Raw genomic sequence first — 14,122 nt, 5'->3', positions numbered from 1 at the left:
CAACCAAAACTGGCTAACCACAAAATTTTCCTGGTAAGAATTTTTAGGTAGTAAAGAGTTTTAAGAAATACATGAAGCATTAATGATCTCTGGATACAAATTTTAACTAGTAATACTTTGCTAACGTTTACTGAAAAAGACACTAACAAGTTGTTGAATGTAATTTGTTTTAGACAAAATTGCCTTACCACAAAATCTTCTTGGTAAAAGTTTTGAGCTAGGAAAGAGTTTCCAAGAAAATTGAGGACCTGATGGTCCCTAGAAATTTATTTTTACGGCATATACTTTCCCAAAGTTTCCTAAAAAAAAGCACTAACAAGGCATTTTAGTTGTGGATGTAATTTGTTACACCTAAAATTGTCTGACCTCAAAATTTTCCCGGTATGAATTTTCAGCTAAAAAAGTGTTTCAAGGAAACATGAGGCACTAATAGTCCATGGAGACCTATTTTTACTAGAATTACTTTGCCATCATTTCCTTAAAAATGGCACTAACAAGGACTTTAGGTTCTAGAAAGTAATTTGTTTCAACAAAAATTGCCCTACCACAAAATCCTCCAGGTAAGAATTTTCACATAGAAGAGTGTTTCCGTGAAACCTGAGGCACTAATGGTCCCTAAAGCGTATTTTTATTACCAATATTTTGCGTACATTTCCTGGAAAATGCACTTACAAGGCCAAATATTTTTAGACAGTAATTTGTTTTAGTAAAAATTGTCTTACCTCAAAATTTTCCTGGTAAGAATTTCCACCTTGAAAAGTATTTCCTGGAAACATGAGGCTTCTATTGTCACTAGAGATGTATTTTTGTGTGAAATACTTTTCCAATGCTTCCTAAAAATATTCACTAAACAAGCCTTATAGTTGTAGAAAGGAACTTGTTTCAGCAAAAAAATTCTTAGCCCAAAATTTTCATGGTTAGAATTTTCAGCTAGAAATGGGTTTCCTGGAAACATGACGCACTATTGGTCCCTAGAGATGTATTTTAAGAAGAAATACTTTGCACCATTACCTAAAAAAAGATACAAATTTTTAAGTTGTCGAGCTTAATTAACACCTTATGTAGAGTTGGCATGCAGATGGACCTGACAAAAAAATCTCTAACAAGGCCAGATAGTTGTAGAAAGTAATTTGTTTGAGCAAAATTTTCCTGGTAAAAAATGTCAGCTTGAAAATTGTGTCAAAGAAACATGAGATACTAATGGTCACTAGAGACATATTTTTAAAAGACGCACAAACAAGGCCTTATAGTTGTAGAAAGTAATTTATTTCAACAAAAATTGCCTTACCTCAAAATTTTCAAGGTAAGAAATTTTTGCTAGAAAAGTTTTTCCAGGAAACATCAAGCAATAATGGACTCTGGAGTCGTATTTTTACTAGAAATACTTTTCCATCGTTACCTGAAAAAATGCACTAACTTAGCCTTATGGTTGTAGAAAGTAATTTATTTCAACAAAAAATTCCTTACAAAAAAAAATTTTTTGGAAAGAATTTTCTGCTAGAAAAGTGTTTCCTCGAAAGATGAGGCACTAATATTTTTTGGAGACATATTTTTACTAGAAATACTTTTCCAATGTTTCCTGAAAATATACACTAGCAATGCCTTATAGTTGTGGAAAGTAATTTGTTTCAATAAAATTTTTTAGGTAAGAATTTTCAACATGAAAAGTGTTTCCTGGAAACATGAGGCAGTAATGGTCCCTGGAGATATATTTTTACTACAAATATGTTTCCATTGTTTCGTAAAAAAATACACTAATAAGTCCTTATAGTTGTACGAAGTAATTTTATTTTTGAAAGAGCTTTCAGGTAAGTATTTTGAGCTCCAAAAGTGTTTCCAGGAAACATGAGGCACTATAATGGTCCCTGGAGACATATTTTTTCATGAAAGACTTTCCAAATATTTCAAGAAAGTAACACTAACATGGCCTTATAGTTGTAGAAAGTAATTTCTTTTAACAAAAATTGCCTTACCACAAAATTTTCATGGTAAAAATTTTTAGCTAGAATAGTGTTTCCAGGAAACATGAGGCACTAATGGCAATTGGAGATGTATTTTTTTCAAGAAATAATTTTTCAAAGTTTCTGGAAAAAATAAGTAACAAGGCCTTACAGTTGTTGCAAGCAATTTTTTTTCAGCAAAAAATGCCTTAATGCTCCTTGGAGATATATTTTTACTACAAATATGTTTCCATTGTTTCCTAAAAAAAATACACTAATGTGTCCTTATAGTTGTAGGAAGTAATTTTTTTTGAAAAAGTTTTCAGGTAAGTATTTTGATCTCAAAAAGTGTTTCCAGGAAACATGTGGCACTAATGGTCCCTGGAGATGTATTTTTTCATGAAAGACTTTACCAATATTTTCATGCTAAGAGTTTTTAGCTAGATTAGTGTTTCCAGGAAACATGAGGCACCAATGGCACTTGGAGATGTATTTTTTTCTAGAAAGAATTTTCCAAAGTTTCTAGAAAAAAGTAAGTAACAAGGCCTTGTAGTTGTTGAAAGTAATTTGTTTCAGTAAAAATTGCCTTACAAAAAAATTTTATGGAAATAATTTTCAACCAGAAAAGTGTTTCCAGGAAACATGAGACACTTATTTGTTACGGTCCCTAGTCATGGATCGTGTAAAACGACGTAGGAGGGATGAACCCAAAGCCGAGGATGAGTTTCAACACTGTTGTGGTTGGCTGTGCTGGAACTCGACTTAACCCAGAAAAAGTGCACACGTCCAGTACTGTTGTGCTCGGCTTGGACTCAGTAAATTGGAAAAGAGAAATGGGAGAAGATTGAAGAGAATGGAAGAAAAATGGAAGAAGAAGGAGCTCGTTGAGGAGAACTCCCAAACCCTAGACCTCGTGAGGAGAACTCCCTTTCCAGAGCTCGTCAAGGAGAACTCTACACCCTGTTTTGGTTAAAATGATACTTGACCTTTCATATTCCACTTTCCCTCCAACATAAGCCTGGCGCCAACATGAGTTCAGGCAAAAAATTACAATAATGCCCCTATGGCATATTTAATTTTAAAAAGATAAAAGTGCAGTAAAATAAAACTAAAAGAAACTTAATAATTAGTGGCTCAGCCATGGTGCCTATGAATTACTTGGTTCGCTATCGAGTTCATAACATTATTGTCCCTGGAGACATATTTTCATTTGAAAATATTTTCTAAAGTTTCTTGAAAGAGGGCACTAACAATGCGTTATTGTTTTAGAAAATAATTTATTTCAGTAAAAATAACCTTACCTCAAAACTTTTAGCTAAAAAAGTGTTTCTAGGAAACATGAGGTACTAATGGTCCTTGGAGACGTATTTTTACTAGAAATATTTTTCCAATGTTCCCTAAAATAGAAGCACTAACAAGGCCTAATAGTTGTAAGAAGTAATTTATTCCAGTTAAAATTGTCATCCCACAAAATTTTCTTGGTAAGAATTTCCAGTTAGAAAATATTTTCCACGAAACATGAGGTGTTGATGGTCTATGGAGAGGAATTTTTTCTAGAGATATGTGGCCAATGTTTCCTAAATAAAGTCACTAACAAGTCTTTATAGTTGCATAATGTATTTTGTTTCAACAAAAATTGGCTCACCACAAAATTTTTGTTGTAAGAATCATTCACTAGAAAACTGTTTCCAGGAAACGTGCGGAACTAATGGTCCCTGGACACGTATTTTTACTTGAAATACTGTTTCCAACATTTCCTAAAAAATGGCTCTAACAAGACCTTTTAGTTGTAAATTGTAACAGGTTTCAACATAAATTGTCGTATCACAAAATTTCCCTAGTAGGATCAACATGAGGCTCTAATGGTCCATGTAGATGTATTTTTACTAGGAATAATTTTCCAACATTTCTTTAAAAATGCACCAACTAGCCCTAATAGTTGTGTTACAATGTGGGGCCCACCATGGTGCTCGAGCTGGTGGGACCCACCATGAGGACGTAGGTCATCAAGAAGAATCCTAGAGGACTTGGGACACCAAGAAGAGTTCTCTCCCAAAGTAAGCACGAGGTAAGGAATCAAAAAGCACAAGATGAATTGATTTAGAAGACTTGAAGATCAAGTGGGACCCACAAAGATCTCTCGAGTTGGCACTCTTATCAAGGTGCACTGGAGGATCATGAGGGGCCCACAAGGATAAGGCCTTGAGCTGGCTTATCCCTTATAATCTCATGGGTAATAAAAGACTCCTAGTTCTACTCCAATTAGTCTTCTAGGAGTTCTAGTTTGAATAGACTTACTTATATTGAAGAGTTAGAGTTGGAATGTGATTAGGATTGATTGACAAGTTGTATAAGGACTCTACCTCCTCCATTACTATAAATAGAGGAGTTGTAATTCTGAATTAATCAATGCACACATTCAATCCCGAGTTGGTTCTCTCTCTCACTCTCCTTAGTTGACACAACTCACCCTTTTCTTTTTTATTTTTTCTCTTCTCTACCGAGAGTTTTCCTTCCCTTTTCTCTTTTTTCTTTCTTCTTTCTCTTGTTCGTGTTCATAGAAAATGGATCCTAAATTCAACATGGTATCATAGAAACATATTTAGGATCTTTCGACAAAGGAATGCTCTAGAGAAGTGATGATCAACACTACTCAAAGAAGGCTCTTGTATGAAGGAAGACCACTAGCCAAGAGATAAGTGTTCAAATTTTTTTTTATGCTATTGGTTCGCTTTTTTAGATGATGATTCAAGTAAGAATATGTGAATGCTTTCATCTTATTATGTTATGAATATGCATGCCCCTCTATCTAGAATGAGCTATCAAAACAGTTTTATCGGTTTGGAAATTTTGTTTGCCGAGACCAGTCCATACTCAGATTATTGAATTTTTTTTTCGTGGGATAAGATTTCCCTGATAATAGAAGATTTCTATTGAGCCTCTTATGAGTGGTTTTCTGGAAAAAAAATTATTTAGCAATGATGCTATATTTACATATACCGAGTTGATTGAAGAAGTGCTACTTTGTGATATTATTTGAAGTTTTTTTTTGAAGAAGAGACTATCATGGCTAATGAGAATATGAATATCAAAGGTGATATACTGAAAATCACCACCATACCCTTATGTGGGGTATCAAATTTTTTGAGTTGGTCGACCTCGGTTAGGAGGTTTCTCATAACCAAAGACCTACTTGGTCACCTCACTACCCGAGGACCACGTATTAAAGATGATGACATTTTTTATATGGAATGGCTGAAGAATGATACTTTGGTAATTGGTTGGCTGATAAATAGCATGGGAGCACATGTCTCTAGTAATGTTATTCATCTTGACACTGCTAAACATATTTGGGAGACATGTACTAAACTATATTCAAGCCCTAATACACTGCATAGACCCTATAGAACTGGCAGAATAGATGATATTAAATGCACTCATTGTCAATTTTGGGGCCACACTATAGACTAGTGCCGTTATAGGGCATTCACTTACTGTGGAAGATATGCCCACTATAAAGAAATATGCTATAAGGCTAATGACAAGTCAGAATCAACAAGGGCTAATCAAGCCCTCATTAGTGATGCGCAAGCAGACCATCCCCCAACACCAGCTGCACAGAAAATTATTACTGATGAAGAGTATGAATTATTTCAGAAAATAAAGACCATGCTAGGATCTTCTCCTAGCCCCTCTGCCACTATTGCTACCACTACTGCTTCAGGTATGCTATCTACCTCCTTTTCATCCTGGATAATTGATTTAGGAGCCTCCGAGCATCTTATAGGTAACAAAACTTTATTACATTCTTTATCTTTGAGTCTTTCACTCAAATTTTTTACCATAGCTGACGGTTCTCAAACCAAAGTCCAAGGAAAAGGTTCCACTTCTGTCACCCCATCACTTCCGCTCAATGATATTCTTTTTGTTCCTTCCTTTCTTTTAAACTTGCTCTCTGTGAGTCAGCTTACAAAATATTTTAATTACTTGGTTACCTTCTCACCTACTTCATGTGTTTTTCAGGATGTTATAACGAAGCAGGTGATTAGTGGAGGCCATGAACAAGAGGGGCTCTACTACTTGGACATGCCAAAGGTCAATATGGTGTCCACTACTGAGAATGAGACACGATTATGGCACAATTGGCTGGGACATCCTTCCATACAATCTCTTCATCATATGTTTCCATCTCTTAAGATAAGGTCAGAATTCAGTTGTGAGGTATATCAGTTAAGTAAACATCAAAGGAGTACATACTCTCCTCGTCCAGAAATCAAAAGTAACATTCCTTTTTCATTGATTCATACTGATGTTTGGGGGCCTTTGAGTGTCTCTAATATTTCTCAAGCCAAATATTTTATCACTTTTATTGATGATTTCACTCGCACAACTTGGTTGTTTATTTTTAAGGAGCATTTTGAGATACCATCTATTTTTAAATCTTTTTATGTAATGGTACACACAATTTGGTCAAAAGATAAAAATCCTCCGGTCTGATAATGTCAAAGAGTATATTTCAAAAGACCTTGACTCCTTTTGTCAAGAGAATGGCATTATCCATCAGACATCATGTGCCTACACTCATCAAAACGGTGTAGCCGAATGGAAAAATCTTCATATTCTTGAGGTAGCTCGAGGTCTATTATATGCCATGAAAGCTCCATATTATTATTGGCCTCATGCTGTCCTTACAGCGTGTTTTATTATAAATCGTCTACCATCTACTGTTCTTGGGAATGAATCCCCCGTCTCTAAACATTTACCACATGAGTATCCATTTGCATTACCATTGAAAGTTTTCAGTTGTCAATGTTTTGTTCATGATACTTTTCCTAGACACAGCAAACTTGACCCTAAATCTATAAAGTGTATCTTTTTGGGATACTTTCGAACACAAAAGGGTTATGTTTGTTATAGTCCCTCTTTGCAAAGTTTATTTGTGTCCAGGGATGTAACATTTTTTGAAGACTCCTCATATTATTCTGATAGCGCTCCACCTGGTATGTCATCGGTACCAAGTTCTCCTCGACCAGTTGTGCCTGGTGATACATAGATTTTTCATCCCCTAGAGACAGTGGCCGATACCACACCTGCCAAGTTGTCAGATCCACCAGAAGTAAGTCCTTCATCACCACTCGTTTTTGGTCCTAAATTTGATACTCTTCCTATTGCTATAAGAAAAGAACCTCGTTCACGCACTCAACCTTCTACTTCTCATCCTATCTCCAATTGTGTGTCTCATCATCGCTTCCACCTCTATGTTGTCAGTTTCTTTCTTCTATTTCCTTCATATCTGTTCCACAATAATATCAGGAGGCTCTACAACATCTGGGTGGAAGGCAACAATGGATGAAGAGATGAAGGCCCTTAATGATAATCACACATGGTCTCTGGTTCCACTACCTGCAGATAAAAAACCCATTGGTTGCAAGTGGGTTTATACTGTAAAACATAATCTGGATGAGACCATTGCATGACTGGTTGCAAAAGGTTACACTCAATGCTATGGCATTGATTATGATGAGACATTCTCTCGAGTGGCAAAAATGACCTCGGTACGTATATTATTATCCTTGACAACTAATTCTTCCTAGCCCATATATCAACTGGAAGTTAAAAACTCATTTCTCAATGGTGATATCAAAGAAGAGAGTTATATGCAACAACCACCTAGATATGTGGTTGAGGGGGAGTCTGTATGTCACCTTAAAGAATCTCTATATGAGCTAAAGCAATCCCCATGGGCATGGTTTGAGAAATTTAGTCAAGCCATCATATGGGCAGGTTTTTGCAGATGCTCTATAGACCACTCAGTCTTTATTAAGAACACAACAAGAGGTAAGGTGATTCTAGTTGTTTATGTTGATGATATTATTTTAACTGGGAGTGATTATGAGGGAATTCAAAACATAAAAGAAAGAATAAGTGCTGAAATCAAGACGAAAGATCTTGGATTGCTGAAATACTTTTTGGGGATTGAGGTCTTAAAATCTAGACAAGGGATTATTCTATCCCAAAGAAAATACGCACTTGATCTACTAGAAGAAACAAGTATGATGGGATGCAAACCGGTAGACACTCCTACGGATGCAAATACAAAATTATGTGGAGGCACTGGAGAAGATGTTGATGTTGGCAAATATCAAAGGTTAGTGGGATGACTTATTTGCCTATGTGTAATGAGGCCAGACATTTCATATGCAGTAAGTGTGGTAAGTCAGTACATGCACAAACCACAACTTAGTCATTGGCAACCACTTGAGAGGATACTATGTTATCTGAAAGGGGCTCCTGGAAGGGGGCTCCTCTATAAAAAACACGGTCACTTCAACATTGAGGAATTCGCGGATGCAGACTGGGCTGGATCCCCAGATGATAGAAAATCTACTTCTGGTTTTTGCACGATGATTGGAGGAAATCTTGTGACAAGGAAAAGCAAAAAACAAAATGTAGTAGCACGGTCAAGTGCAGAAGCAGAATACAGAGCCATGGCACACAATGTAAGTGAACTTTTATGGATAAGGTCCCTTCTCACTGAATTGGGATTTTATAAAGAAGTTGCAATGAACCTATACTGTGATAACCAAGCAGCAATACATTTTGCATTGAATCATGTCTTCCATGAGAGGACAAAGCACATTGAGGTCGATTGCCACTTTATACGAGAAAAATTCCAAGCTGGTCTCTTATCCCTGAAGCACATCTCATCATAAAATCAAGTTGTAGACATCCTCACCAAACCAGTCACTCACAAGATTATGTCTACCATATGCAGCAAGTTGGGAGTTTATGACGTCTTCTCACCCCCAGCTTGAGGGGGAGTGTTACAATATGGGGCCCACCATGGTGCTCGAGTTGGTGGGACTCACCATGAGGACATAGGTCATCAAGAAGAATCCTAGAGGATTTGGGACACCATGAAGAGTCCTCTCCCAAAGAAAGCACAAGTTAAGGAATCAAGAAGCACAAGCTGAATTCATGTAGAAGACTTGAAGATCAAGTGGGACCCACAAAGATTTCACGAGCTGGCACTCTTATCAAGGTGCACTGGAGGATCATGAGGGGCCCACAAGGATAAGGCGACGAGCTGGCTTATCCCTTATAATCTCGTGGGTAATAAAGGACTCCTAGTTCTACTTCAATTAGTCTTCTAGGAGTTCTAGTTTGAATAGACTTACTTATATTGAAGAGTTAGAGTTGGAATGTAATTAGGATTGAATGACAAGTTGTCAAGAAGAATCCTAGAGGATTTGGGACACCAAGAAGACTCCTCTCCCAAAGCAAGCACAAGTTAAGGAATCAAGAAGCACAAGCTGAATTGATTTAGAAGACTTGAAGATAAGTGAGACCCACAAAGATCTCACGAGCTGGCACTCTTATCAAGGTGCGTTGGAGGATCATGAGGGGCCCACAAGGATAAGACCACAAGCTGGCTTATCCCTTATAATCTTGTGGTAATAAGGGACTCCTAGTTCTACTCCAATTAGTCTTCTAGGAGTTCTAGTTTGAATAGACTTACTTATATTGAAGAGTTAGAGTTGGAATGTAATTAGGATTGAATGACAAGTTGTATAAGGACTTTACCTCCTCCTCTACTATAAATAGAGGAGTTGTAATTCGGAATTAATCAAGTCACATATTCAATCCCGCGTTGGTTCTCTCTCTCCCTCTCCTTACTTGACGCAGCTCACCTTTTCTTTTTTCTTTTTTCTCTTCTCTACCGAGAGTTTTCCTCCCCTTTTCTCATTTTTCTTTCTTCTTTCTCTTGTTCGTGATCTTGGAAAAGGGATCCTAAATTCAACAAGTTGTATAAAGTAATTTGTGGCAATAAAATGTCCCTGCAAAAATTTCCAACTTGAAGAGTGTTCCAGGAAACTTGTGGCACTAATGGTCCATTGAGACATATTTTTACTAGAAATGTTTTTCTAATGTTTCCTAAAAAATGAAAAAACAAGGCCTTATAGATGTTTAAAGTAATTTCTTTCAGCATAAATTGTCATACCACAAAATTTTCTTGGTTCAAAAGAAATATAAAAGAAACATAAGGCACTCATGGTCCATGGAGACATATTTTTACTAGAAATACTTTTACAATGTTTCTTAAAAAAATGCACTAACAAGGCCTAATAGTAGTAGGTAGTAATTTGTTTCATCATAAACCGTCTTACCACAAAATTTTCCTTGTAATAATTTTCAACTAGAAAAGGGTTTCTAGGAAACATGAGGCATTAATGGTCTCTAGAGATGTATTTTTACTAGAAATACTTTGCCAAATTTACTGAAAAGGCACTGAAAAACGCCTTATAGTTGCAAAAAGCAATTTGTTTCAGACAAAATTGCTTTACCACAAAATCTTATTTGTAAGAATTTTGATCCAAAAAAAGTATTTCCTGGAAAATTAAGGCCTCAGAGATATATTTTTACTACAAATACTTTCCTAAATTTCCAAAAAAAAGGCACTAAAAAGGCCTTATAATTGTACAAAATCATTTGTTTCAACAAAAATTCCGTTGACACAAAATTTTCTTTGAAAGAATTTTCTGCTAGTGTTTCCAATAAACATGAGGCACTAATGGTCCCTGGAGACATATTTTTACTAGAAATACTTTTGTAACATTTCCTTTTAAAAAGGCACTAAAAAGGACTTACAGTTCTAGAATGTAATTTGTGACACCAAAAATTGCCTTACCTCAAAATCCTCCCGGTAAGAACTTTCACCTAAAATAGTGTTTCCATGAAACATGAGGCAGTAAAGGTCCCTAGAGAGGTATTTTTACCACCAATATTTTCTGTACGTTTCCTTAAAAAAGGTACAAACAAGGCTTTACTGTTCTAGAAAGTAGTTTGTGTTAGCCAAAATTGCCTTACTACAAAATCCTTCTAGTAAGAATTTTCACCTAGAAAAGTGTTTCCATGAAACCTGAGACACTAATGGTCCCTTGAGACGTATTTTTACTAAAAAAACATTGCATACATTTCCAGAAAAAATGCACTAACAAGGGCAAATAGTTTTTGAAAGTAATTTGTTTTAGCAAAAATTGTCTTACCTCAAAATTTTCCTCGTAATAATTTTCAGCTTAAAAAGTATTTCCAAGAAACATGAGGCACATATGGTGACTACAGACTTATTTTTACGAGAAATACTTTTCCAACATTTCCTGAAAAAATTCACTAAGAAGGCCTTGTAGTTGTAGAAAGTAACTTGTTTCAGAAAAAAATTGCCTTTACATAAAATTTTCCTCGTAAAAATTTTCAGCTACAAAAAGGTTTCCTGGAAACATGATGCACTAATGGTCCTTGGAGACGTATTTTTACTTGAAATACTTTGCAACCGTTTCTTGATAAAATCACTAATTGTTAAGTTGTGGAGCGTAATTAACGCCATAGCAGAGTCAACACTCGGATCGACCTGAAAAAAATGCACTAACAAGGTTTGATAGTTGTTGAAAGTAATTTGTTTCAACAAAAGTTTCCTAGTAAAAAAATTCAGCTTGAAAAGTGTTTCTAGTAAAAATGAGGCACTAATGGTTGTTGGAGATGTATTTTAAGTAGAAATAGTTTTCCAATATTTTTTAAAAGATGCACAAACAAGGACTTATAGTTGTAAAAAGTAATTTGTTTCAGCAATACTTGCCTTACCTCAAAATTTTCCTCGTAAAATGTTTCAGCTACAAAAGTGTTTTACAAGAAACATGGGCACTAATGGACCATGGAGATGCATTTAGACTAGAAATACTTTTTGAACCTTTCTTGAAAAAATGCACTAACAAAGCCTTATGGTTGGAGAAAGTTATTTGTTTCAATAAAAAATGCCTAACCACAAAAAAAATTTGGAAAAAAATTTCAGCAAGAAAAGTGTTTCCCGGAAAAATGAGGCATAAATGGTTCCAGGAGACGTATTTTTACTAGACATATTTTTCAAACGTCTCCATAAAAAATGCACTAACAGGGCCTTATATTTGTATAGTGTAATTTGTTTCAGCAAATTTTTCCTAATAAGAATTTTCAGACTGAAAAGTGTTTCCAGGAAACATGAGGCACTAATGGTCCCTGGAGACATATTTTTACTAGAAATACTTTTCCAACATTTCCTAAAAATGCACTAATAAGGCCTTATAATTGTAGAAAGTAATTTGTTTCGGAAAAAAGTTTCTCAGCATGTATTTTGAGCTTGACAAGTGTTTCCAAGAATTATGAGGCACTAATGGTTGCTGGTGATGTATTTTTTCTAGAAATAATTTTCAAATTTATCCAGAAAAAATACACTAACAAGACCAGAAAATTTTCAAGGTAAGAGTTTTTCCAAAAAACTTGAGGCACTAATGATCGCTAGAGATATTTTTCCAACTTTTTTTTAAATGGCAATAACAATGCCTTATAGTTGTTGAAAGTGATTTGTTTCAACAAAAATTGTCATACCATAAAATTTTCCTGGAAAGAATTTTCAACCAGAAATGCTTTTTTGGGAAACATGAGGCACTTAGTGTCCTTGGAGATGAGTTTTCATAGAAAGACTTTTCCAAAGTTTCTTGAAAGAAGGAACTAACAATTTTTTTAGCTAGAAAAGTGTTTCCAGGAAATGTGAGGCACTTTTGGTTCCTGGAGACATATTTTTACTGTAAGTACTTTGCCAATGTTTCCTAAAAAAGGCGTTAACAAGGCTTACAATTATAGAGAGTAATTTGTTTCAGCAAAAATTGAGTTACCGCAAAATTTTTGTGGTAAGAATTTTACGCTAGAAAAGTGATTAATAGGATTCATGAAGCACTAATCATCTCTAGAGACATATTTTTACATGAAATAATTTTCCATTGTTTCCTGAAAAAATTCACTAACGAGGCTTTAAAGTTGTAGGAAACATGAGGCACACATGGTTCCTAGGGACGCATTTCAACAAGAAATAGATTTTCAAAGTTTCCTAAAGAAAACACTAACAATAGCTTACAGTTGTGGAAAGTTATTTATTTCACCAAAAATTGCCTTACCACAAATTTTCCTTGTAAAAAATTTCTAGTAGAGAAATGTTTCTAGGAAACTTGAGGCATTAATGGTCCTCGGAGACGTATTATTACAAGAAAAATTTTTCCAACATTTAATGAAAAAGGTTACTAACAAGGCCTTGTAGTTGTAAAATATAATTTGTTTTAGAAAAAAAAAATTTCCTATAAGTTTTTTCTCCAAGAAAAGTGTTTCCAGGAAACCAGAGCCAATAATGGTCCCTGGAGACGCATTTTTACAAGAAATATGTTTCCAACATTTCCTAAAAAAGCACTAACAATGCCTTTTAGTTGTAGAAACTAATTTGGTTCAACAAAAATTGCCTTATGACAAAATTTTCCTGGAAATTTTTTTTAGCTATAAAAGTGTTTAGAGAAACATGAGGCACTAATAGTCCTTGGTGACATACTTTTACTCAAAATAATTTTACATTGATTCCTGGAAAAAAAGCCTATTTATTTCACCAAAAATTGCATTGCCATAAAAATTTCCTTGTAAGAATTTTCTTTTAGAAAAGTGTTTCCAAAAAAATGAAGCACTAATGGGCCCTTATAGATGTATTTTTACTAGAATTAATTTTTCAATGTTTCCTAAAAAAATGCACCAACAAGGCCTTATAGTTGCACTAAGTAATTTGTATATGCAGAAATTGGTTTTCCAAAAAAATACCTGGTAAGAATTTTAAGCTAGAAAAGTGATTCCATGAAACATGAGGCACTAATGGTCCCTCGAGATGTATTTTTACTAGAAATAATTTTCAAATGTTTCCTAAAAAATTCACTAAAAAGACCTAAAAGTTATAGAATGTAATTGGTTTCTGCAAAATTTTACTGGTAAGAATTTTCACCTTGAAAAGTATTTCCATGAAACATAAGGTGGTATTGGTTCCAAGAGATAGTTTTACAAGAAATACATTTCAAACAATTTTTGAAAAAAAAATGCTCGTACTAGGCCTTAAGGTTGAAAAATGTAATTTGTTTCAATAAAAATTATCTTATAAGAAAATTTTCCTGGTAAGAATTTTCAGCTAGAGAAGTGTTTCTAGCAAACATGAGGCACTAATGGTCCCTTTAGATTTATTTTTACTAGAAATACATTTCCAATGCTTCCCAAAAAATGTGCTAACAAGACCTAAAAGTTGTAGAAAGTAATTTATTTTAGCAAAATTTTCTCTGAATGAATTT

Source organism: Aristolochia californica, unplaced genomic scaffold (assembly GCF_029961685.1).
Source record: "Aristolochia californica isolate CCGP_79_NKW_82.1479 unplaced genomic scaffold, dmAriCali1.0.hap1 SCAF_3, whole genome shotgun sequence".
NCBI lineage: Eukaryota > Viridiplantae > Streptophyta > Magnoliopsida > Piperales > Aristolochiaceae > Aristolochia > Aristolochia californica.
This window is presented reverse-complemented; position numbering follows the sequence as displayed.